Below are 22,365 nucleotides of genomic sequence, written 5' to 3'. Positions count from 1 at the left end.
ATTGGAAAGTTGGTGCCTGTAGCTCCAGCCCCGGAGTTGGTGCCTATACAAGGAGCCACATATTAACTTCTAAAGAGCTGCATTTGGCTCTGGAGCCACAGGTTGGCCACCCCCGATCTACAGATTTGACAGGGGCTATGTCAGGCTAGAAGGGATCTAGCTAGCAGGCCTGTAATACCCAGAGCCCTTGTTTTGTAGGTTCATCTCCCAGGGGTGGTGACATGCCCCCTTCCCAGTGAAGGTAAATTAAAAGCCACCCACCCACTTTCTCAAGAGACTTTGGCCTGGTCTACACTATGACTTTAATTCAGATTTGGCAGCGTTAATTCAAATTAACCCTGCACCCGTCCACACAACGGAGCCATTTATTTCGAAATAAAGGGCTCTTAAAATCGATTTCTGTACTCCACCCCGACGAGCGGAGTAGCGCCAAAATAAATTTTGTCAATTCGAATTAGGGTTAGTGTGGCCGCAATTCGATGGTATTGGCCTCCGGGAGCTGTCCCAGAGTGCATCATTGTGACCGCTCTGGACAGCAATCTGAACTCGCATGCACTGGCCAGGTAGACAGGAAAAGCCTCAGGAAAATTTGAATTTCATTTCCTGTTTGCCCAGCGTGGGGAGCACAGGTGACCACAGATAGCTCAGCTCATCAGCACAGGTAACCATGCAGGCCGATAATCAAAAAAGAGCACCAGCATGGACCGTACAGGAGGTACTGGATCTGATCTCTATATGGGGAGAGGATTCAGTGCTAGCAGAACTTCATTCGAAAAGACGAAATGCCAAAACTTTTGAAAAAATCTCCAAGGGCATGATGGAGAGAGGCCACAATAGGGACTCAGATCAGTGCCGCATGAAAGTCAAGGAGCTCAGACAAGCCTATCAAAAAACAAAGGAGGCAAACGGTCGCTCCGGGTCAGAGCCGCGGACATGCCGCTTCTACGCCGAGCTGCATGCAATTCTAGGGGGGGCCACCACCACTACCCCACCTGTGACCGTGGATTCCGGGTCGGGGATAGTCTCATCAGCTACACCTGAGGATTCTGCGGATGGGGAAGAGGAGGAGGAGGAGGAGGAGGAGGAGGAGGACGACCTTGCAGAGAGCACCCAGCACTCCGTTCTCCCCAACAGCCAGGATCTTTTTCTCAGCCTGACTGAAGTACCCTCCCAACCCTCCCAAGCCAGTATCCAAGACCATGACCCCATGGAAGGGACCTCAGGTGAGTTTACCTTTTAAAATATAAAACTTGTTTTAAAAACAAGCGTTTTTTAATGATTACTTTGCCCTGAGGACTTGGGATGCATTCGCGGCCAGTACAGCTACTGGAAAAGTCTGTTAACGTGTCTGGGGATGGAGCGGAAATCCTCCAGGGACATCTCCATGAAGCTCTCCTGGAGGTACTCCAAAAGCCTTGCCACAAGGTTTCTGGGCAGTGCAGCCTTATTCCCTCCTCCATGGTAGGACACTTGACCACGCCATGCTTGCAGCAAGTAATCTGATATCATTGCCTGACAAAGCCTGGCAGCGTATGGTCCCAGTGTTTGCTGGCATTCAAGCAACATCTGTTCTTTATCTTGCTGTGTAATCCTCAGGAGAGTGATATCGCTCATGGTAACCTGGTTGAAATTTGGGAACTTAATTAAGGGGACAGAGGTGGCCATTCCTACTGGGCTGTTTATCTGTGGCTGAAAAGAAATCCTTCCCTGCAGTTAGCCAAGCGCGCGGGGGGGGGGGGGGGGAATTGGCCCTGAGCTTTTCGTGTTTGGCTAGCAGGGATCTTCCCTGATACCAGCCATGTGGTGGGGGGAGGGGTACAGCGATCATCCCAGAGAATTCATGGTGGGAGGGGAGAGCGGGGGGGTTAGTTTGGTTTCTGCAGGGATCTTCCCTGATACCTGCCACGCGGTGGGGGGAGGGATAAAGTGATCATCCCAGAGAATTGGGATAAAATCACGGACCCAGGGTCTGAATCACTTGTCCCAAAGCTGCAGGTTTACCTGAAAACAGCTCACAGTAGTGTGCTTGTCTTTAGCACTCAGATGCCCAACTCCCAATGGGGTCTAAACCCAGATAAATCCGTTTTACCTTGCAAAAAGCTTATGCAGGGCAAACTCATAAATTGTTCGCCCTCTATAACACTGATAGAGAGATATGCACAGCTGTTTGCTCCCCCAGGTATCAAGGCTGTATCCCCACTTTGAACTTTAGGGTACAAATGTGGGGGCCTGCATGAAAACTTCTAAGCTTAACTACCAGCTTAGCTCTGGCCCGCTGCCACCATCCCAAAGTGCTAATTCCCTTCCCTGGATAGCCTTGAGAGACCTTCACCAATTCCCTGGTGAATACAGATCCAAACCCCTTGGATCTTAAAACAAGGAGAAATTAACCATTCCCCTCCTTCCTCCCACCAACTCCTGGTGGATCAAGATCCAAACCCCTTGAATCTTAAAACAAGGAAAAATCAATCATGTTCTTAAAAAGAAGGCTTTTAATTAAAGAAAAGGGTAAAAATCATCTCTGTAAAATCAGTATGGAAATGGGGGGGGTTAGTTTGTTTTCTGCTGCTGAAGGCTAACAGGAAAACTGCAGCAGTCAATGGGCTTTGCTTGGTATGTGGGAAAGGAGGGCGCAGAAGCCAAAAGACAATGGCTTACCATGGCCGCAGGCAAGCTGAATTCTGTTGCCCGGACCTGCGTCTGTGATCTCTAACACCAAAGCCACAGGCACTCAATATTAAGATGGAAAATGCGACCTTGTACTGAAATCACATGTGCTATGTAATGTGAATAGTGTTTTTCACCATGAAAGAGCATAAGCATTGTTCTGTAAAATGTATCATTTTAAAAAATTCTCTCCTTTTTTTCAACCCTCCCTCCAGCAGCTGCAAATTTTTCAAGCCTCCCTCCTCCGTCCCGAAGGCTATCTCAGATAAGGCGGCATAGAAAGAGGACGCGAGACGACATGTTCACGGAAATAATGGAATGCACCCGCAATGAAAGAGCTCATTTGAATGAGTAGAAGGACACTGTATCTAAATTTAGGAAAGATGCCAGTGAACGTGAGGTGATGAGGGACGCTCGAGATGAGAGGTGGCAGGCTGCAACGCTGGGGCTGCTGCGTGAGCAAATGGACATGCTCCGGTGTCTGGTGGAGCTTCAGGAACGGGAGCAGGATGACAGAGTGCTGCTGCAGCAGCTGTATAACCTCCCTCCCCCCTCACCATGTTCCATATCCTCCTCACCCAGACGTGTAAGAACGCGGGGGAGGGAGGCTCCGTGCACCCTCCCACTCCACCCCAGTGGACAGCCCAACCAAAAGGCTGTCATTATATTGAATTTGTTCAGTGGCCTTTTACTTCCCTCCTATCCTCCTCCCAAACCTGACCCAGATTACCTTGTTGGTTCTCTCCCTATGTTCATAATCACTTAATAAAGAATACATGATTTTTAAACTATAGTGACTTTATTTCCTTTGAAAGAAAGCTGGGGGAACGGGGAGGGTGGGTTCCTTACAAAGAATGAATGAGTCAATAAAGGGGGCGGGTTTTCATGAAGGAGAAACAAACAGAAATTTCACACTGTAGCCTGGCCAGTCATGAAACTGGTTTTCAAAGCTTCTCTGATGCACAGCGCTTCCTGGTGTGCTCTTCTGATTGCCCTGGTGTCTGGCTGCACGTAATCAGCAGCCAGGCGATTTGCCTCAGCCTCCCACCCTGCCATAAAGGTCTCCCCCTTACTTTCACAGAGATTGTGGAGCACACAGCAAGCAGAAATAACAATGGGGAGATTTCTTTGGCTGAGGTCAGAGCGAGTCAGTAGCGATCGCCAGTGACCTTTTAAACGGCCAAATGCACAGTCTACCACCATTCTGCACTTGCTCAGCCTGTAGTTAAACAGCTCCTGACTCCTGTCCAGGCTGCCTGTGTATGGCTTCATTAGCCATGGCATTAAGGGGTAGGCTGGGTCCCCAAGAATAACTATTGGCATTTCAACATTCCCAACGGTTATTTTCTGGTCCGGGAAGTAAGTCCCTTGCTGCAGCCCTTTAAACAGAGTAGTGTTCTTGAAGACGCGAGCGTCATGAACCCTTCCCGGCCAGCCCACGTTGATGTTGGTGAAACGTCCCTTGTGATCCACAAGTGCTTGCAGCACCATTGAAAAGTACCCCTTGAGGTTTATGTACTGGGTACCCTGGTGCTCCGGTGCCAAGATAGGGATGTGGGTTCCATCTATCGCCCCACCACATGCTTGCCATGGTATGGCGTCTGCACTGTTCACCCAGGAAAAAGGCGCGAAAACGGTTGTCTGCCGTTGCTTCCTGGAGAGGGGGGAGGATATACCCAGAACCACCCGCGACAATGTTTTTGGCCCCATCAGGCATTGGGATCTCAACCCAGAATTCCAATGGATGGAGGAGACTGAGGGAACTATGGGATAGCGATGGGATAGCTACCCACAGTGCAACGCTCCGGAAATCGACGCTAGCCCCGGTACATGGACGCACACCGCCGAATTAATGTGCTTAGTGTGGCCGCATACATTCGATTTTATACAATCTGTTTCCCAAATTCGAATTATATAAATTCGGATTAATCCCGTAGTGTAGACGTACCCTTTATGTCTGTTCACACCCCTTTGTGATAAGAGAAGGGTGGGGTTTTTGGTTTGTTGCAAAATTTCCACCCATTGTTTCCCTGTATCCCTTCCAGCAGTTGAGATGAAACCCTCATACACGGGCAAGACTGCAACACCCCCTCTTCTAGGCAGGGATCTCCTAGTGCTACGCACAGATGGACGAACTAACTCTACCCCCAACATTTGGTGAGTGAGGAAGGGATGATCACCCCCATTGTACTAATGGGAAACTGAGACACAGAACAGTCAAGGGCTAAGTTTTCAAGCACCCACTAGATTTGGGTGTCTAATGTGAGACTCCTGGGGCCTGCTATTCAGAGGTGCTGGACAGCACCAGCTTCAGTTGAAATCACTGGAGTCCTGGACCACAGAACCGCCCACCCCATTCCCATACTGAGCCCCCACCCAGCTCTAGCGATTCCCATTAATCCTGATTCTACACCCCTGCTATCCCTGTGTAGCGCTTTCCCCCCAGCTCTGCCAATTCCCCTCACTCCCGCCTACAGCCAGGACCACCTGCACACAATGACCCGGGAAATCAGGAAGGGATAAAGCCAAGAAGCCCAAATTCCCTCTCCCTTACACTGGTGCACAACTTCAGTGGAGTGGCTCATGGTGTCAGTGTGTTCGTGTGGAGGTGTTAGCCAGCTGTGGTCACACAGTCCTACGGCCCGCAGTGAGATGTGACCCACGGCCCTGTGATACCAAGTCAACTGGGGAAGTGGGAGTACGGATTGTGACGCGGAGAATTCCATCTAGGTCTCCGGTGCCAATTGGCTCCTTGAAGCACCCAGAGGCCATGGGGAGGGAGTAGTGGTCTGACAGCCCCAGATATCTCTATCTGTGCCGGTCTCTGGGGCACAGACCTGCCCATACTGCTGGGCATTGCTTAATGTCTCCCATCTGCTATGGGGAAGCAGCAGGGTGAGGCAAGCCAGGGAGGAGGGCAGGGCACCCTGGTGTCCCCGCCTCCTTCCAGCTGATAAATACCAGGTCACAGCACAGGGAGTGACTGAAGACAGAGGGATGATGAGGACTTTGGTGACCATGCTAGCAGGGCTACTGCTTCTGTAGCTCATCCCGGGGGGCTGTGGTGAATCAAATGGCCCTGTGCCATGTACCCCTCCCCTCTGTGGTGTGACTTCTGGAGTGGCAGGGGGAAGGGAGAGAACCCAGATAATGATGGGCCTCTGCAGGATGTCAATAATCCTTCCTCTGCAGAGCTCCTCATATGCATGAGGAAACTGGGTGATCCAGCTGCGGTGTGAACCCTGGAGTCTGGACTCCTCCTTCCAGAGCACACTGCCCCCTGCATGCTCCATGGCCTGGGTTGCATGTCCCTGTGGAGTGGGGGTTGGGGAGGCTATGAGGCAATGTTAACTAGGCCTCCTGCAGGACTCACTCTGTCTCACTGTAGGTTCACGTACACGCTGAGTGTGTGGGGCGCATACATAACCTCCATGCGGGGGCTGCAGGCTGATTACAACCAGCGCACCTACTGGCAGCTCCTGAGCAATGGCATCCCGCTGAAACTAGGTGGGATGGCAGGGGAGAGTGGGGGTGGGGGGAAGAGTGAGGGGGAGGGTTGTGCGGGGGGGAGAGAGGAACAGTGGGGTGAGAGGCACAAGAGAAAGCAGGGATGAGAACCAGAAGACTGACCGACCCAGGGAGGGGCTGGCATGCAGGTGGGTGGCCAGCACTGAGGGGCAACTGACCCCATTTGTGGGCCAGCACCCGCAGGACTGGTACAAGTATTTACCCCACCTGCTGTTCGCATACAGGGAAGTGCCCCAGGAAGCCACAGGGTTTTCTCCGTTCGAGTTGCTGTATGGGAGGAGAGTAAGGGACCCCTGGACTTAATGAGGGACGAGTGGGAGGGAAAGGCCTCTCCCAATGGAGAATCAGTGGTGGAGTATGTCCTGACCTTCTGGGAAAAGCTCGCTGAACTCATGGGCTTGGCCAGGGGAAACCTAGCCAGGGCACAAAGGAAGCAGAAGGTCTGGTATGGCCGCTCAGCACACTCCCGCTCCTATGCTACCAGGGACCAGGTGATGCTTCTCATCCCCATGAGGAAGAACAAGCTGCAAGCAGCCTGGGACAGCCCCTTCAAGGTAATCAGACAGGTAAATGAGGTGAACTATGTAGTGGAACTGTCAAACCTGGCACACAGCCACTGGGTGTACCATGTCAACATGATGAAGCTATACCGGAACATGGAGAAGTTGGTGCTGTCTGTCTGTGGGCAGTGGGAGGAGAAGGGAGAGGATCCCGTGGTGGGTCTCCTCCCTGAAGCTGGGGCTGACCCTTCACTGGAATCAATTCCCCTCTCAGCCTGCTGGGCAAGGGTTAGCTGGTCTATCAGAGGGGTGCTGCATTCATAGCGGCAGCTGTTCTCCAACCAGCGTGGGCTTACTAACCCAGTGGTTCACCAGGTGGAAACAAGAGCCAACCTTCCCATCAGGTGTTCCCCATTCAGGGTCACTGGGAAAACAGCCCAAGACTTGGAGAGAGAGGTCGGAGACATGCTGGCTTTAGGGGTCATTCAGCCATCCTCCAGCCCCTGGGCCTCTCCTGTGGTGCCAGTCCCCAAGAAGGATGGGTTGATCCAGTTCTCTGTGGACTATTGGAAGCTCAATGCTATCACCATGTCCAATGCCTACCCCATGCCTAGGACTGATGAGATCCTAGACAAGTTGCGGGACGCCCGGTGCCTTACTACTATGGATCTCACCAAAGGCTACTGGCAGGTGCCTTTGGACACAGAGGCCAGGGCGACGTCTGCCTTCATCACCCCAATAGGGCTCTTCAAGTTCCTGGTCCTGCCTTTTGGCCTCAAGGGGGCACCTGCCACCTTCCAGCACTTACTGAGGGGGATGGAGGACTTTGCTGTAGCGTATATTGATGATATTTGTGTCTTTATCTAGACTGGGAGGAACATGTGTCCAGTTGAAGCAGGTGCTGGGTCGCCTCCAGGATGCAGGACTGACTATAAAAGCTGGAAAGTGCAAGGTGGGGATGGCAGAGGTGTCATACCTGGGCCACAAAGGGGGGAACGGCCACCTGAAGCTGGAGCCAGGGAGCTAAAGTGTGGTAGTACCCCACCATACTTTAGCTCCCTGGCAGCTCCCCTACACAGCTTTGTAGGAAGGGAAAGCTGGACAAGGTGGTCTGGACCAAGTAGTGCCAGAGGGCTCTCTGTGCGCTGAAGGGGGCACTCGTCCAAAGCCCGGTGCTGGTAAACCTGGATTTTAACAAACCCTTCCTTGTGTTCACTGATGCAAACTGATACTAAGGGGGGAAGAGACACCACATTGTGTACCTGAGCAAAAAGCTGCTGCCTCGGGAGCGGCACTATGCGGCCATAGAGAAGGAATGCCTGGCCATGGTGTGGGCCCTTAAAAAGCTGCAGCCATATCTATTTCACCGGGTACACCGACCATTCGCCCCTAATGTGGCTACACCAAATGAAAGGGGCTAATGCCAAGCTCCTGAGATGGGGCCTGCTCCTCCAGGGTTATGCCATGCAGGTGGTCCATGTGAGGGGGAATGCCAATGTTATAGCCAATGCTTTATCACGGAGCGGAGGCCCTGAACATCCCCAGGTCACTGGCTAAGTGACCCCGCTCAGTTCAGACTCAAATGGGGGAGAGATGTGATGAAGTGGGGGATTTCCTTGTTTTTGTCAATGGTTTGCATGCAGAGGGGGTGGGACGCAGTTTCCCTGAGTGTTACTGATTTAAAGAGATGATGGGAGAGGGAGTTTGTTGTTATAGAGGATCAGTGATGGAAATTGGAACCCTGGCCAACAGCCAGGAGAATGGATACCCCAGCGACTGGTGACCTGGTGACCAGGAGGCCTAGCTCAGACGTCACAGCCAGTTCTGGCCAGTGGAGGACAATGGGCTGTGGAAAGAGGACCCCGGTGACCTGACCAGCCGGTTCCAGCCAGTGGGGAACAAAGGATGGATGAGAGAAGAGGAGAGGAGACCCAGGCGACTCTGTTTACCTGGACAGAAGACAAAGGACAGAGGCAGGGCTTGGGGGCAGGGGATATCAGATGCCCAGCTGGAAAGCACGGAGTCTCTGGACTGGAGAGAGGGGGCAGGCAGAACCCACCTAGATGCAGGGGAGACTTAGATGTACTGTGCTGAGGGAGGCCAGGCCTGAGGACCCTGAGCGTTTCCTATGCTGTGTTCAGATGCTCAATAAACCCTCCTGTTTTACGCTGGCTGAGAGTTGCTCCGGTCTGGAGAACAGGGTTGCATTATTCCCTCGGAAGTCGAGGCCCCAGGGGGCCAGAGCGAGTGGACTCCCTGAGGGGGCCCATCAGGTGGTTGTCAATCTTTATGCTGAGGTCAGTCAAGGTATCCAAAATGGGTGGGTAGTCCACATGTGCCAGCCCGTCTTCAATGTTGTCATTAAGGCCGAAACAGAAATGATAATGCCGCATGGCCTCATGCCATTCGGTATCTGCTACCAAGCGATGGAACTCCATGGCATACTTAGCAGCCAGCTGGTGTCCCTGCCTCAGCCGTGGTTGTACGCTGACAACTAGGGTCATTGAGGATCACGGCCATGGCTCGAATGAAGTCTTTGAACTGGTGCAGGCATGGGCTTGTTTTCTCTAGGAGTGGGGATGCCCAGACCAGAGCCATCCGAGACAGCAGGCTGATAATCAGCCTCACCCTGCATTGGTCAGAGGGCAACTACGGGCACAGTAGAAATAGGAGCTGGCATTGACTGAGAAACCCCAGAAGTGTGTCCCAATCGCTGTTAAACTTATCAGGCAGGGCGGTCTTTGGCTCACATGGAGCAGGGGATGAGGGAGGGTGCTGCTGCCTGCTTGTGCAGTGCTGCATTATGAGCCTGCTGGGCACTGACCAGGGCCTGTAGGGTCTGTAAGGCAACCTGTATGTCCTGCAGGAAAACATTGGCCAGGGAGGGATCCATACTAGCCACCGATCTGGACTTGTCAGCCTCGTCCCCTCTGTTTTATTTTTGGGCTGCTCAAACTGTCAGTGGACTGGGTCATAGGCAGTCAGGGCTAGTGGTTGGAGCAGGAGTCAGGCCTCGTGGTGGGAGCCTGAATGCCAGAGCCCAAGGTCGAGACAGTCGGAGTCAGGAATCAGAGCCAAAGGTCAGAACCGGATTACCAGGAGTCAGAGAAGGCAGGAGCAGGGCTGGTTGTGAGGCAGGAGCAAGGCCGGGCAGGGCCATCCTTACCCATACGCAAAGTACGCAGCTGCGTAGGGCACCAGGAAACTTAGCTGCCTGCTGCTCCAGGCCCTGCTCCGGCTCTTCCCCATGGCTCCCGCCCCTACTCCACCCCAGCCCTACCCTACTCCACCCCTTCCCCAAAACCCCTGCCCCTTCCCTGCCTCTCCCCACCCCTGTTCCACCCCAGCCCTGCCCCGCCCCCACTCCCCTGAGGAGTGCAGCAGGGCTGGGCCTGCACTCACTGGTGGCAGGAAGTGCAGGGACCTGGCCCCAGCCATGCCATCAGTGAGTGCTGGGGTTAGTTCCCCATGCCCCCCACAGAGACCTGGGGCCAGCCCCTGGGGGGGGGGGGTCTGCATAGGGCCCCAGAATAGCTAGGGACAGCCCTGAGGCTGGAACAAGACTTGGATGCAGGGCAGGATCTGAGTTGGAGCAGTGGAGAAGCAAGGCAGGAACAGTGCTTGGAGAGAGATGAGCACAGGGAGGCAGAGAATCCATGGGTGTGTACATTGAGCAGCCAGGGAGCTGCTGCTGCTGCTGGGCTTAAGAACCTCCCTGATGGTTTCCTCAGCCAGTCAGGCAGGATGATCTATCAAGCACCTGGCTGACTCGTTAGGGCGTCCGTGGTGGATTCTCTTCAAGACCTTTTCTACTCAGCTTATCCAGAACACCTTGTTCAGTTCTGGGAGAACACTTCATCCAGTTCTCTGGGATCCAAAAAACCTGTTTGACTGCAGGTTCCTTTAGTTGGCATACAGCAAAGCTATGCTGAGTTGATTAGATTCAACCATAGGGGGTGGGTGTAGGGTGTACCATGAATCCAAAGTTACCCAGCAAACCTCCTCCTTTATATACATTCACAAATTACATTTACTATCCATTGCATCACACATTTTGGCATCAGCTTGTTTACTTTGCATGAACCAAACCCTGTGCCACAGGCGCTGTCCATGTACTGTTCAGGTATAACCTGATTTTTACATTCCAGGTTTATCTTGTCCATTGTCCCTGGCATCAGGGTGCTCCTGTTTTTCTTAGCTCGCACAGATATCCTGACTCCAGCACACTGCTTGTTAACCCCCTATTCGGGGATCGATTGTCGCGTCCCGACGGGACGCGATAAATCGATCTCCGAGAGGTCGATTTCTACCCGCCGATTCAGGCGGGTAGTGTAGACCTAGCCTTAAATTACCCTATTGGTGACTAAAATAAAATCAGCTCCCCCACCACCTCAAAGCGTGGATCACTGCACCCTGATCCTGCTGCTTTTTCAACTTTAGGTACCTTGAACTTAGTTTCACAACACAACTTACAAAGCCCCCTTAACATGTGTATAAACTTCAAACAACGTGACATCTCCTCCCCCCCTCCAGCTTTTTGCAAGATTCAAAACAACAAATTGACTAGTTAACAGGAACACTGTTATTCCGCTCACTGTGAAATTGGCCAAGCAAGAGAGCAAAAGGAATACCACTGTCACAAACTACACCAGAAGCAAAAGGGAAAAGCAGAACAGAGAAAGGAAGTATCATGACTGAGGAAGATTCAGTGCCTGGGGAAAAGTGGTTGGCAGAGAACAATTCTAACTCCAGTTTACCTAAAGGTGAGTCTAACATGCCCTGGGATCTAAGCCACAAGTAAAGGGGGACACCCCTGAACACTCTTCAGGATCCCTGTTCAGGTGCCCCTCTGTAGCCTGATTTGTTGAGTGGTTACTGGATTCTATATTGAATTTTAAGAATTCCCAATTAGTCACTGATGAAAATACTGAGGTTTAAAAAATCATTGTCACAGAATCAGGCACAACAGAATGAAGTTCAGTGTCTGGCTGTGCACACCAGCATGAAAAGTGTTTATACTGCAGGCAAAGCTTTACATTCTATCATTAGCATAATTAGTAAAAACACAAACATTCCAACCCAAAAGAGAAGGTAGCTATAATCTGAAATTAAGACAATGTCCGGCACCGTCCCTTACATATACTCACTCCTTTCTCATGGAGACCTAGTAGTGGGAAACAGGTGGTGTTCCACAAGGGTTCTACAACCCTGTCTCTGGCACATCAAACAAGTTCAATGGGCAAGATCTCAAAGCTTACATGGTGGTTTGGCCTATTATGGGGCCTGGTGACTGCCATGAATAGTCATATAAACACCTGGCCTCCTTTGTCCATAACTGATTTCCTCACCCTAACAACGTTGGGGTGTCCTCATCCTATAGGTGAGTATATTAATGATCTCAACTTATTATCATATATGTCAATTCATTGCCAAGGCAAATTTGTGGTTGTACTTTTACAGATGTTCCTATCCTAAAATATCCAAAAGCTGGAATTAGTTCGTATTCCTGAAGTTACCTGGTGCAATGAAGCAGAAAAACTGCCAGCCAGGACAGCAGGAGTTAAAGAAAGCCTTTGGACCCAGATAGCCCCGCCTGCTGTACCTGTAGCCAATGCCAGGTCTGGACGGGGGAAAAAAGAAAGGAGCCTGGCTCAGTTCAGGGCTGACTACTGGCAAAGAGGCAGGAGCTAGCTGTCTCTTGGCCTGAAGGGATGGAGCACCAGCCTACCAGCCAGGGCAGCCACCTGGAAGTAAGGATTGGTTCCCCAGCAAAGGGGGCAGAGATGAGGTGTGATTCTGGATAGTGCGGGGGGAAGAGACTGCCCCATGCATCAACTTTGGGCTGAGGAACCATAGCAGAGCCAGGAGCACCAGGACAGCAGTGAGCGAGCACCTTGAGGAACCTCTCATGGCAGCCAGGCTCCGTGGGCAATGGCCAGCACCAAGGGGCCAGCCACCACTCTGACTCCCACAGCACAGAGCCAGGGGCTGAGTGGGCTAGGCAGCTCTCATCAGCTTTCAAGCCACTGGCTCCAAAATGGAAGGCAGAAATCTGTGGGGACATGTGATCCCATGTCCCTCTCCCCCGACCCCCCATCGCCTCAGCAAGGGGGACTGTGATGGAACCTTCAGCACCGGAGGTAACTGATTGAGCAGACCCCAGAGATATTGTGACTCTCCCCACCACACTTGGTGAGTGAGGAAGGGATGATCACCTCCATTTTACTGATGGGAAAGTGAGACACAGAACATTCAAGGGCTAATTTTTCAAGCACCCACTAGTTTTGGGTGCCTAATTTGAGATGCCTGGGCCCTGCTATTCAGAGGTGCTGGGCAGCCCCAGCTTTAGCTGAATTCAATGAAGTCCTGGACCACAGAACCACCCACTCTATTGACATCCTGAGCCCCCACCCAGCTCTGCCGATGCCTGTCAAACCTGACCCTGGACCCCTGCCACACACAGCTCTAGTGATGAGCCTCAATCCCTGCCATAACTATAAAGGGAAGGGTAACAGCCCTCCTGTCTACAATACTATAATCCCTCCTGGCCAGAGACACCATTATCCTTTTACCTGTAAAGGGTTAAGAAGCTCAGGTAACCTGGCTGACACCTGACCCAAAAGACTAATAAGGGGACAAGATACTTTCAAATCTTGGGGGGGGGGAGGCTTTGGTTTGTGCTCTTTGTTTTGGTTGTTGTTCGCTCTTGGGACTAAGAGGGACCAGACATCAATCCAGGTTCTCCAAATCTTTCTGAACAAGTCTCTCTCATATTTCAAACTTGTAAGTAACAGCCAGGCAAGGCGTGTTAGTTTTATCTTTGTTTTCTCAACTTGTAAATGTTCCTTTTGCTAGAGTGTTTATCTCTGTTTGCTGTAACTTTGAACCTAAGGCTAGAGGGGGTTCCTCTGGGCTCTTTAAGTTTGATTACCCTGTAAAGTTATTTTCCATCCTGATTTTACAGAGATGATTTTTACCTTTCTTTCTTTAATTAAAAGCCTTCTTTTTAAGAACCTGATTGATTTTTCCTTGTTTTAAGATCCAAGGGGATTGATCTGGACTCACCAGGAATTGGTGGTGGTGGTGGGGGGAAACAGGGGGGAAATGATTAATTCCTCCTTGTTTTAAGATCCAAGGGGTTTTGGATCAGTGTTCATCAGGGAATTGGTGGAGGAGTCTCTCAAGGTTACCCAGGGAAGGGAGTTATCACATTGGGAGTGGTGGCAGCAAAAGCAGATCTAAGCTGGTAAAGAAGCTTAGAGGTTTTCATGCAGGTCCCTACATCTGTACCCTAAAGTTCAGAGTGGGGAAGGAACCTTGACATGGTGGCAGAGCGGTGGGATCATTTTAAACCAAAAGCCAGTAAGATTTTTTTTTCTCCTTTCTAGCTGCTTAGAAAGCAGAGCTGAAGGTAGATACATATCTTATCTCTCCTTGCCTGAAGGCAGAGGTGTTACGTTTTTTTAAAAAGGATCTTTGTTGAGAGAAGGGTTCAAGCAGTGAACAAGCAGCTGGCAAAAGGAATTTACAAGCTGAATTGTTTTTTTTTTTTTTTCTTTCTACCTCTCGGGGATAGCTAGTTAGAAAGTCTCTGTTAACTAAGCAGCCCTGAGCTGAGTGCATCCCAGTTTCAGTGAACTGCAGAGGGGTGTGGCCCAGCACAAGAAAGCCGGAAAATGACTACCAGTGAGGCTGCAACTAAACTAGAGCTGGCCAGACTAGAAGCAGAAGAAAATGAAAAGAAACATCAGAGACTGCTTGAATTAAAAAAACTCAAGAAGGAAGCTGCTGAGAGAACTATGGAAGAGAGAGAAAAAGAGAGGGAGAAGAGGGAAAGAGAAAGGAAGCATGAACTGGAGTTGGTAAGGGCTAGGCAGGAAATACCAGCCAACCCTAGCAACCCTTCTCCAGGTACTGCTTCCCATCCCAGAAAATTCCCCACCTACAAGGCAGGCAATGATACTGAGGCCTTCTTAGAAAATTTTGAAAGGGCCGGCCTTCTGTACAGCATCTCTACAGACCAGTACATGGTAGAGCTGAGGCCGCAGCTCAGTGGACCTTTAGCAGAGGTGGCGGCTGAAATGCCTAAGGAACACATGACCAGTTATGAAATTTTTAAAAACAAGGCCAGAATCAAAATGGGGCTAACACCCGAGCATGCCCGTCGGCGGTTCAGAGCCCTAAGGTGGAAACCAGACGTGTCATTTACCCGACATGCCTACCACATTGAAAAAAATTGTGATACCTGGGTATCAGGAGCAAGTGTTAAATCTCTGGAAGATCTGTCTTTCCTAGTGAAAATGGAGCAATTCTTAGAGGGTGTTCCTGAGGAAATAGAAAGGTACATCCTAGATGGGAAGCCCAAAACTGTAACCGAGGCAGGGGAGTTTGGAGCCAAATGGGTGGAGGTGGCAGAAAAGAAAAAAACTAGTACCAGTTGGGGCGAATATCAGAAGGGGCAACCCGAAACAAAACCCTATCACCAGGGGCAACCCAAGGCCCCACAGACATCCCAAGGAAAACCCCAGATGCCTTCTCACCCCACCACCCCAGTCTCCACCAACCAACCTCGACCCGGTGATACCTTAGCAGGGCAATGTTTTAAATGTAATGAATTGGGACATATAAAGGCCCACTGCCCCAAGAACCCCAACCGATTACAGTTCATTACACCACAATCACACCAAAGATCCCCAGGCCCAGATGCCTCTCAAATACCCTCGGAGCAAAGAGAAACCTTGAGAGTGGGCGGAAAGAAGCTTATCGCGTGGAGGGACACTGGGGTACAAGTGTCGACTATCCACCAATTCCTAGTAGACCCCAAACTCATCAACCCAGAGGCTCCGGTGACAATTCAACCCTTCATGTCACACTCTTTAACCTTGCCTACAGCCAAGTTGCCTGTCCTGTACAAGGGCTGGTCAGGAATGTGGACTTTTGCAGTTTATGACAATTATCCCATCCCCATGCTATTGGGGGAAGACTTGGCCAACCATGTGAAGCTAGCCAAGAGGGTGGGAATGGTCACCCGCAGCCAGGCTAAGCAAGCTTTCACACCCATCCCTGTTCCAGAGCCGTCCACCAGGGCCCCATCTGTGTTACCAGAGACCCAGACAGAGGTGGTGGAACCGGATCCCCTGCCAACGACTGCAACAGCCGTAGTGGATCCAATCCCAGAGACCCAGCCAAAGCCAGTCCCAGAACTGGAACGCAACCAGCACCAGAACCATTGCCAGCACTGAGTCCAGCGCTTGCAAACCCATCTACAACTCCAACGCCAGAGGGCACCAGCGAGCCTGAACTGGCAGAAGCAGCAGATAACCCTACCCAAGAGGCTCAGCCAGAGCCTGAAATACCACATAGTGCACCAGCGGAGAGCGGTTCACAGTCAACGGAAACAACCCCATCACCTGCCTCGCTTCCAGAGGGACCTAAGTACCGGGTAAAGCTCTTGAGCTTAGCCCATGATCATCCCAGTGGCCATTCTGGGGTGAACAGAACCAAAGACCGGTTGGGGAAGTCCTTCCACTGGGAGGGAATGGGCAAGGACGTTGCTAAATATGTCCGGTCTTGTGAGGTGTGCCAACGAGTGGGAAAACCCCAAGACCAGGTCAAAGCCCCTCTCCAGCCACTCCCCATAATTGAGGTCCCATTTCAGCGAGTAGCTGTGGATATTCTGGGTCCTTTCCCAAAGAAGACCCCCAGAGGAAAGCAGTACATACTGACTTTCATGGATTTTGCTACCCGATGGACGGAAGCAGTACCCTTAAGCAACACCAGGGCTAAAAGTGTGTGCCAGTCATTAGCAGACATTTTTGTCAGGGTAGGTTGGCCCTCCGACATCCTTACAGATTCAGGAACTGATTTCCTGGCAGGGACCACAAAAAGCCTGTGGGAAGCTCATGGGGTGAATCACTTGGTTGCTACTCCTTACCACTATCAAACCAATGGCCTGGTGGAGAGGTTTAATGGAACTTTGGGGGCCATGATACGTAAATTCATAAATGAACACTCCAATGATGGGGACCTAGTGTTACAGCAGTTGCTTTTTGCATACAGGGCTGTACCACATCCCAGTTTAGGGTTTTCACCATTTGAACTTGTGTATGGCCGCGATGTTAAGGGGCCATTACAGTTGGTAAAGCAGCAATGGGAGGGGTTTATGCCTTCTCCAGGAATTAACATTCTAGACTTTGTAAGCAACCTACAAAGCACCCTTCGACACTCTTTAGCCCTTGCTAAAGAAAACCTAAAGAATGCTCAGGAAGAGCAAAAGGCTTGGTATGATAAACATTCCCGAGAACAGTCCTTCAAAGTAGGAGACCAAGTCATGGTCTTAAAGGCGCTCCAGGCCCATAAAATGGAAGCATCGTGGGAAGGACCATTCACGGTCCAGGAGCGCCTAGGAGCTGTTAACTATCTCATAGCATCCCCCACCTCCAACATAAAGCCTAAGGTATATCATGTTAATTCTCTTAAGCCCTTTTATTCCAGAGAATTAAAGGTTTCCCAGTTTACAGCCCAGGGAACAGATGACGCTGAGTGGCCTGAAGGTGTCTACTACTTAGGAAAAAGTGACGGTGGCGTGGAAGAGGTGAACCTCTCTGCGACTCTTGGACGTCTGCAGCGGCAGCAGATCAAGGAGCTGTGCACTAGCTTTGCGCCAATGTTCTCAGCCACCCCAGGATGGACCGAACGGGCATACCACTCCATTGACACAAGTAATGCTCACCCAATTAGAACCCCACCCTACCGGGAGACACCTCTTGCCCAGACTGCTATAAAACGGGAGATCCAGGACATGCTACAGATGGGTATAATCCGCCCCTCTAAGAGTGCATGGGCATCTCCAGTGGTTCTAGTTCCCAAACTAGATGGGGAAATACGCTTTTGCATGGACTACCATAAGCTAAATGCTGTAACTCGTCCCGACAACTATCCAATGCCACGCACAGATAAGCTATTGGAGAAATTGGGACATGCCCAATTCATCTCTACTTTAGACTTAACCAAGGGGTACTGGCAAGTACCACTAGATGAACCCGCCAAGGAAAGGTCAGCCTTCGTCACCCAGGCAGGGGTGTATAGAATTTAATGTGCTCCCTTTTGGGCTGCGAAATGCATCCGCCACCTTCCATAGACTTGTAGATGGTCTCCTAGCAGCATTGGGAGAATCTGCAGTTGCCTACCTCAATGATGTGGGCATTTTTTCTGATTCATGGGCAGAACACCTGGAGCACCTGGAAAAAGTCTTCGAGCGCATCAGGCAGGCAGGACTAACTGTTAAGGCTAAAAAGTGTCAAATAAGCCTAAACAAAGTGACTTACCTTGGACACCAGGTGGGTCAAGGAACTATCAACCCCCTACAGGCCAAAGTGGATGCTATCCAAAAGTGGCCTGTCCCAAAGTCAAAGAAACAGGTTCATTCCTTCTTAGGCTTGGCCGGATATTATAGGCTATTTGTACCACACTACAGCCAAATTGCCGCCCCACTGACAGACCTAACCAAAAAGAAACAGCCAAATGCAGTTCAGTGGACTGATGAGTGTCAGAAGGCCTTTAACCAGCTTAAGGCGACACTCATGTCTGACTCTTTGCTAAGGGCCCCAGACTTTGACAAACCGTTCCTAGTAACCACAGATGCGTCCAAGCATAGTGTGGGAGCAGTTTTAATGCAGGAAGGACCGGATCAAGAATTCCATCCTGTAGTGTTTCTCAGCAAGAAACTGTCTGAGAGGGAAAGCCACTGGTCAATCAGCGAAAGGGAATGCTACGCCATTGTGTACACGTTGGAAAAGCTACACCCATACGTTTGGGGATGATGTTTACAACTACAAACCGACCATGCTGCGCTACAGTGGCTTCATACCACCAAGGGGAATAATAAAAAGCTTCTTCAGTGGAGTTTAGCTCTCCAAGATTTCGATTTTGAAATACAACACATTTCAGGAGCTTCTAACAGAGTGGCTAATGCACTCTCCCGTGAAAGTTTCCCAGAATCAACTGGTTAAAAATTGTTCTTGGAATGTGGGACATATTGTTAGTTTTTATATAATCAGTAGTATGTCTAAAGATGCATGTGTCTTATTAACTCTGTTTTCTCCTAGAGTTCCAGGAAGAAATCATAGCCAGTGTGGAAAAGGCTATCCAACACTATCTGTGATTTGGGGGGCATGTCATAACTATAAAGGGAAGGGTAACAGCCCTCCTGTCTACAATACTATAATCCCTCCTGGCCAGAGACACCAAAATCCTTTTACCTGTAAAGGGTTAAGAAGCTCAGGTAACCTGGCTGACACCTGACCCGAAGGACCAATAAGGGGACAAGATACTTTCAAATCTTTTGGGGAGGGGGAAAGGCTTTTGTTTGTGCTCTTTATTTTGGTTGTTGTTCGCTCTTGGGACTAAGAGGGACCAGACATCAATCCATGCTCTCCAAATCTTTCTGAACAAGTCTCTCTCATATTTCAAACTTGTAAGTAACAGCCAGGCAAGGCGTGTTAGTTTTATCTTTGTTTTCTCAACTTGTAAATGTTCCTTTTGCTAGAGTGTTTATCTCTGTTTGCTGTAACTTTGAACCTAAGGCTAGAGGGGGTTCCTCTGGGCTCTTTAAATTTCATTACCCTGTAAAGTTATTTTCCATCCTGATTTTACAGAGATGATTTTTACCTTTCTTTCTTTAATTAAAAGCCTTCTTTTTAAGAACCTGATTGGTTTTTCCTTGTTTTAAGATCCAAGGGGACTGATCTGGACTCACCAGGAATTGGTGGGGGGGAAAGGAAGTGGGGGAAATGATTAATTCCTCCTTGTTTTAAGATCCAAGGGGTTTTGGATCAGTGTTCACCGGGGAATTGGTGAAGGAGTCTCTCAAGGCTACCCAGGGAAGGGAGTTATCACATTGGGAGTGGTGGCAGCAAAAGCAGATCTAAGCTGGTAAAGAAGCTTAGAGGTTTTCATGCAGGTCCCCACATCTTTACCCTAAAGTTCAGAGTGGGGAAGGAACCTTGACAATCCCAACCCACAGTCCCCTGTCCCCTCAGCTCTGGCCTTTTCCCACAGCTCGGCCCCTCAATCTGAACCTGCAGCCCTCTGCTATCCTAGCCCTACACTCCCCTCAGAGAGCTGTGCCAATGCCAGTCAATCCTAACCCACAGATCCCCCTCTCTCCCACCCATCCACCCACAGCTTTGCTGATGCCCCTCAATCCCAACCTATAGCCAGGACCACCTACACTCAATGACCTGGAGAACCAGGAATGAATAAAATCAACAAGCTCAAATTCCCTCTCCATTTCACTGGTGCGGACCATGGCGTCGGTGTGTCAGGGTGGAGTTGTTAGCCAGCCTTGCAGTCCAACAGCCATTCAGCAAGACGTGACCCCAGGCCAGTCACACCAATTCAGCAGGGGGAGGGAGTGGGAATTATGACAGATGGAATTTTCCCCAATCTGTGGTGCCAGTTGGCTCCTTGCAGCACCCAGAGGCCATGGGGAGGGAGTAGTGGTCTGACAGCCCCAGCCATCTCTGTCTGTGCTGGTCTCTGGGGCATAGATGTGCCCATACTGCTGGGCATTGCTCAATGTCTCCCATCTGCTATGGGAAAGCAGCAGGGTGAGGCAAGCCAGGGGAGGTGGGCAGAACTGCTAAATACCAGGTCTTATAGTCGAGATCCCAGCACAGCCAAGGATTGACTGGAGATGGAGGGAGCGCCGGCAAGAGTCTATGATGTTTTATCAGGGGTGAGCGTCTCATTGTAGTCCAATACTGACCAAGGGAAGCGGGGTGACTCACTCGAGAGTCCAACAGATCCTTTTGTTGTTGCCTAGGCCAGCATCCTTTGTTCCTGTGAAGCTGGGCTGGGTTTGTCCCATACATATCCTGATGAGGTGTGATCTGCCTCTCTGCTCCTGGAGAGTTTTGCCTAGGCCTCTGCTCTTGGAGAGGTTTTTGCCTGGGCTTGTTTTAAGCCATGAGGACACATTTTCAGCCTCATAACTGTATACACATGAAATTACAACCTATAAGTACTATAACAACAATGCTCAGTGCATCATGCGCCTTCTGAAGACACCTGACATGACAAACTTTGCATTGGATATCACACAATCATGTTATAAGGATGTACATGGGGGTGCAGGGTGTTCCCCTGAAGTACAGAATGTCACACCCTCCTCCAAAATAATCTGAATGTTTTGCTTTAGGTTTTTGAAAAGCAAAAAAAAAATTCCACTTCACCACAAGCTTGTTTGGAAGTTGTCAAAAGTGACAATTTCCCCCACAAAAATTAACAAAACCCCATTTTCCAGGAGAGTTTTGACCAATTCGAATGGAGGAGGCTGTGCAAGGGCTGTGGTGAGTCACATTGTCCTGTGCCACGTACCCCTCTCCTCTGTGGTATGACTTCAGGGGTGACCTGGGGAGGAAGAGAACCCAGAGAATGATGGGTCCTTTGCAGGTCATCAATAATCCTTCCTCTTCAGGGTCTTATTGCATGGGAAAACTGAGGCACAGAGCAATGAATGACCAGCCAGGGGGCAAATCTAATTCTAGTTTAGGCACCACCTCCCCCCACCTATCCATACCATGTTACAAAGTAATGAAATTCCAGAACAGTTGTTTCTCATAGGTCTCCAGCAGGGCTGAAGTGGTGGTAATATGAAGCGAACCTTGGAATTATTTTGGGAACACACAGTTCAGACAACCCTGTTTCCTCCACTGCTCACAGGCTTTGCCTTTGGAGAGCTTTAACGCTCTCAGTGCCGTCATGAGGGACCTGACGTTAGGCCAGGCTAACATGGAGAGGGTAGAAAGAAGGAATGCTGAGCCAGGCTTTTACCTGCATTTAATTGCTCCCCGTTTCGCTCACTAGGAGGTGGGGTTAGACATCCCCAATTCCTGCAGGTATGAAACTGTTTATATCACAATTTCCCCACTCTATGACTTAGGGTATTTACTGCCAAACCGGAGAAGAATGGAGGAGTTTACACTCTCAGTGCCATGGTGACACCAGTAGCCACAAGGGCCAGGTTTCCTCTTAACGTTACAGAACAGAAACAGCTTGAGCCAGCACCCAGAAATGTGGGAAACCTATTCACTACCCTTCTTCTTGAGGCAATACTTCCCCACGTGCAAGCCTTGAGTCTGTGTACAAGAGAAAGCTTCTGTGGAGAGGGATTGGGGGAACCACCAAAATGGTAACTCAAAAGTAAAATAAAACACTTGCCCCACAGACTCTTGGTCCTCTGCCTGTTTCCCACCTTGCAATGGGAAGGCCCAGTGGACATCAGCTTAGCACACCAGTCTCTTTGTCCCTTGCTGCACCCACACTCACAGTTTGGTGTCCAAGATCAGAAAAATCCCAGCCTCCAGGAGTGCATTCAATCAGCCGCACATCCTGCCTGAGGGTGGGGGGAAAATGGTTGAGTGATGCTGTGTTTGGAGGTTCCACCACCTAATCCAGTGCTTAGTGATTAGAGTGGGTAGCCACTGCTGCCCCTTCTTTCACCAGAAGACCCTCCCCCAATATCTAAGGTTCAGCCCCTTACATCAACTTAAGGGTTTCAGCTCTAGTGATCACTAAAAAGGTTGAAATAAGTTGAAAGGCCTTTCAGCTCTCTTTAAACACTGGAGAAGATGGCCAAACACCACCTAAGATGCTTTAAGAAGAAACT

The sequence above is a fragment of the Chrysemys picta genome, chromosome 4 (assembly GCF_011386835.1).
Source record: "Chrysemys picta bellii isolate R12L10 chromosome 4, ASM1138683v2, whole genome shotgun sequence".
Lineage (NCBI taxonomy): Eukaryota > Metazoa > Chordata > Testudines > Emydidae > Chrysemys > Chrysemys picta.
Note: the sequence above shows the minus strand (reverse complement) of the source record.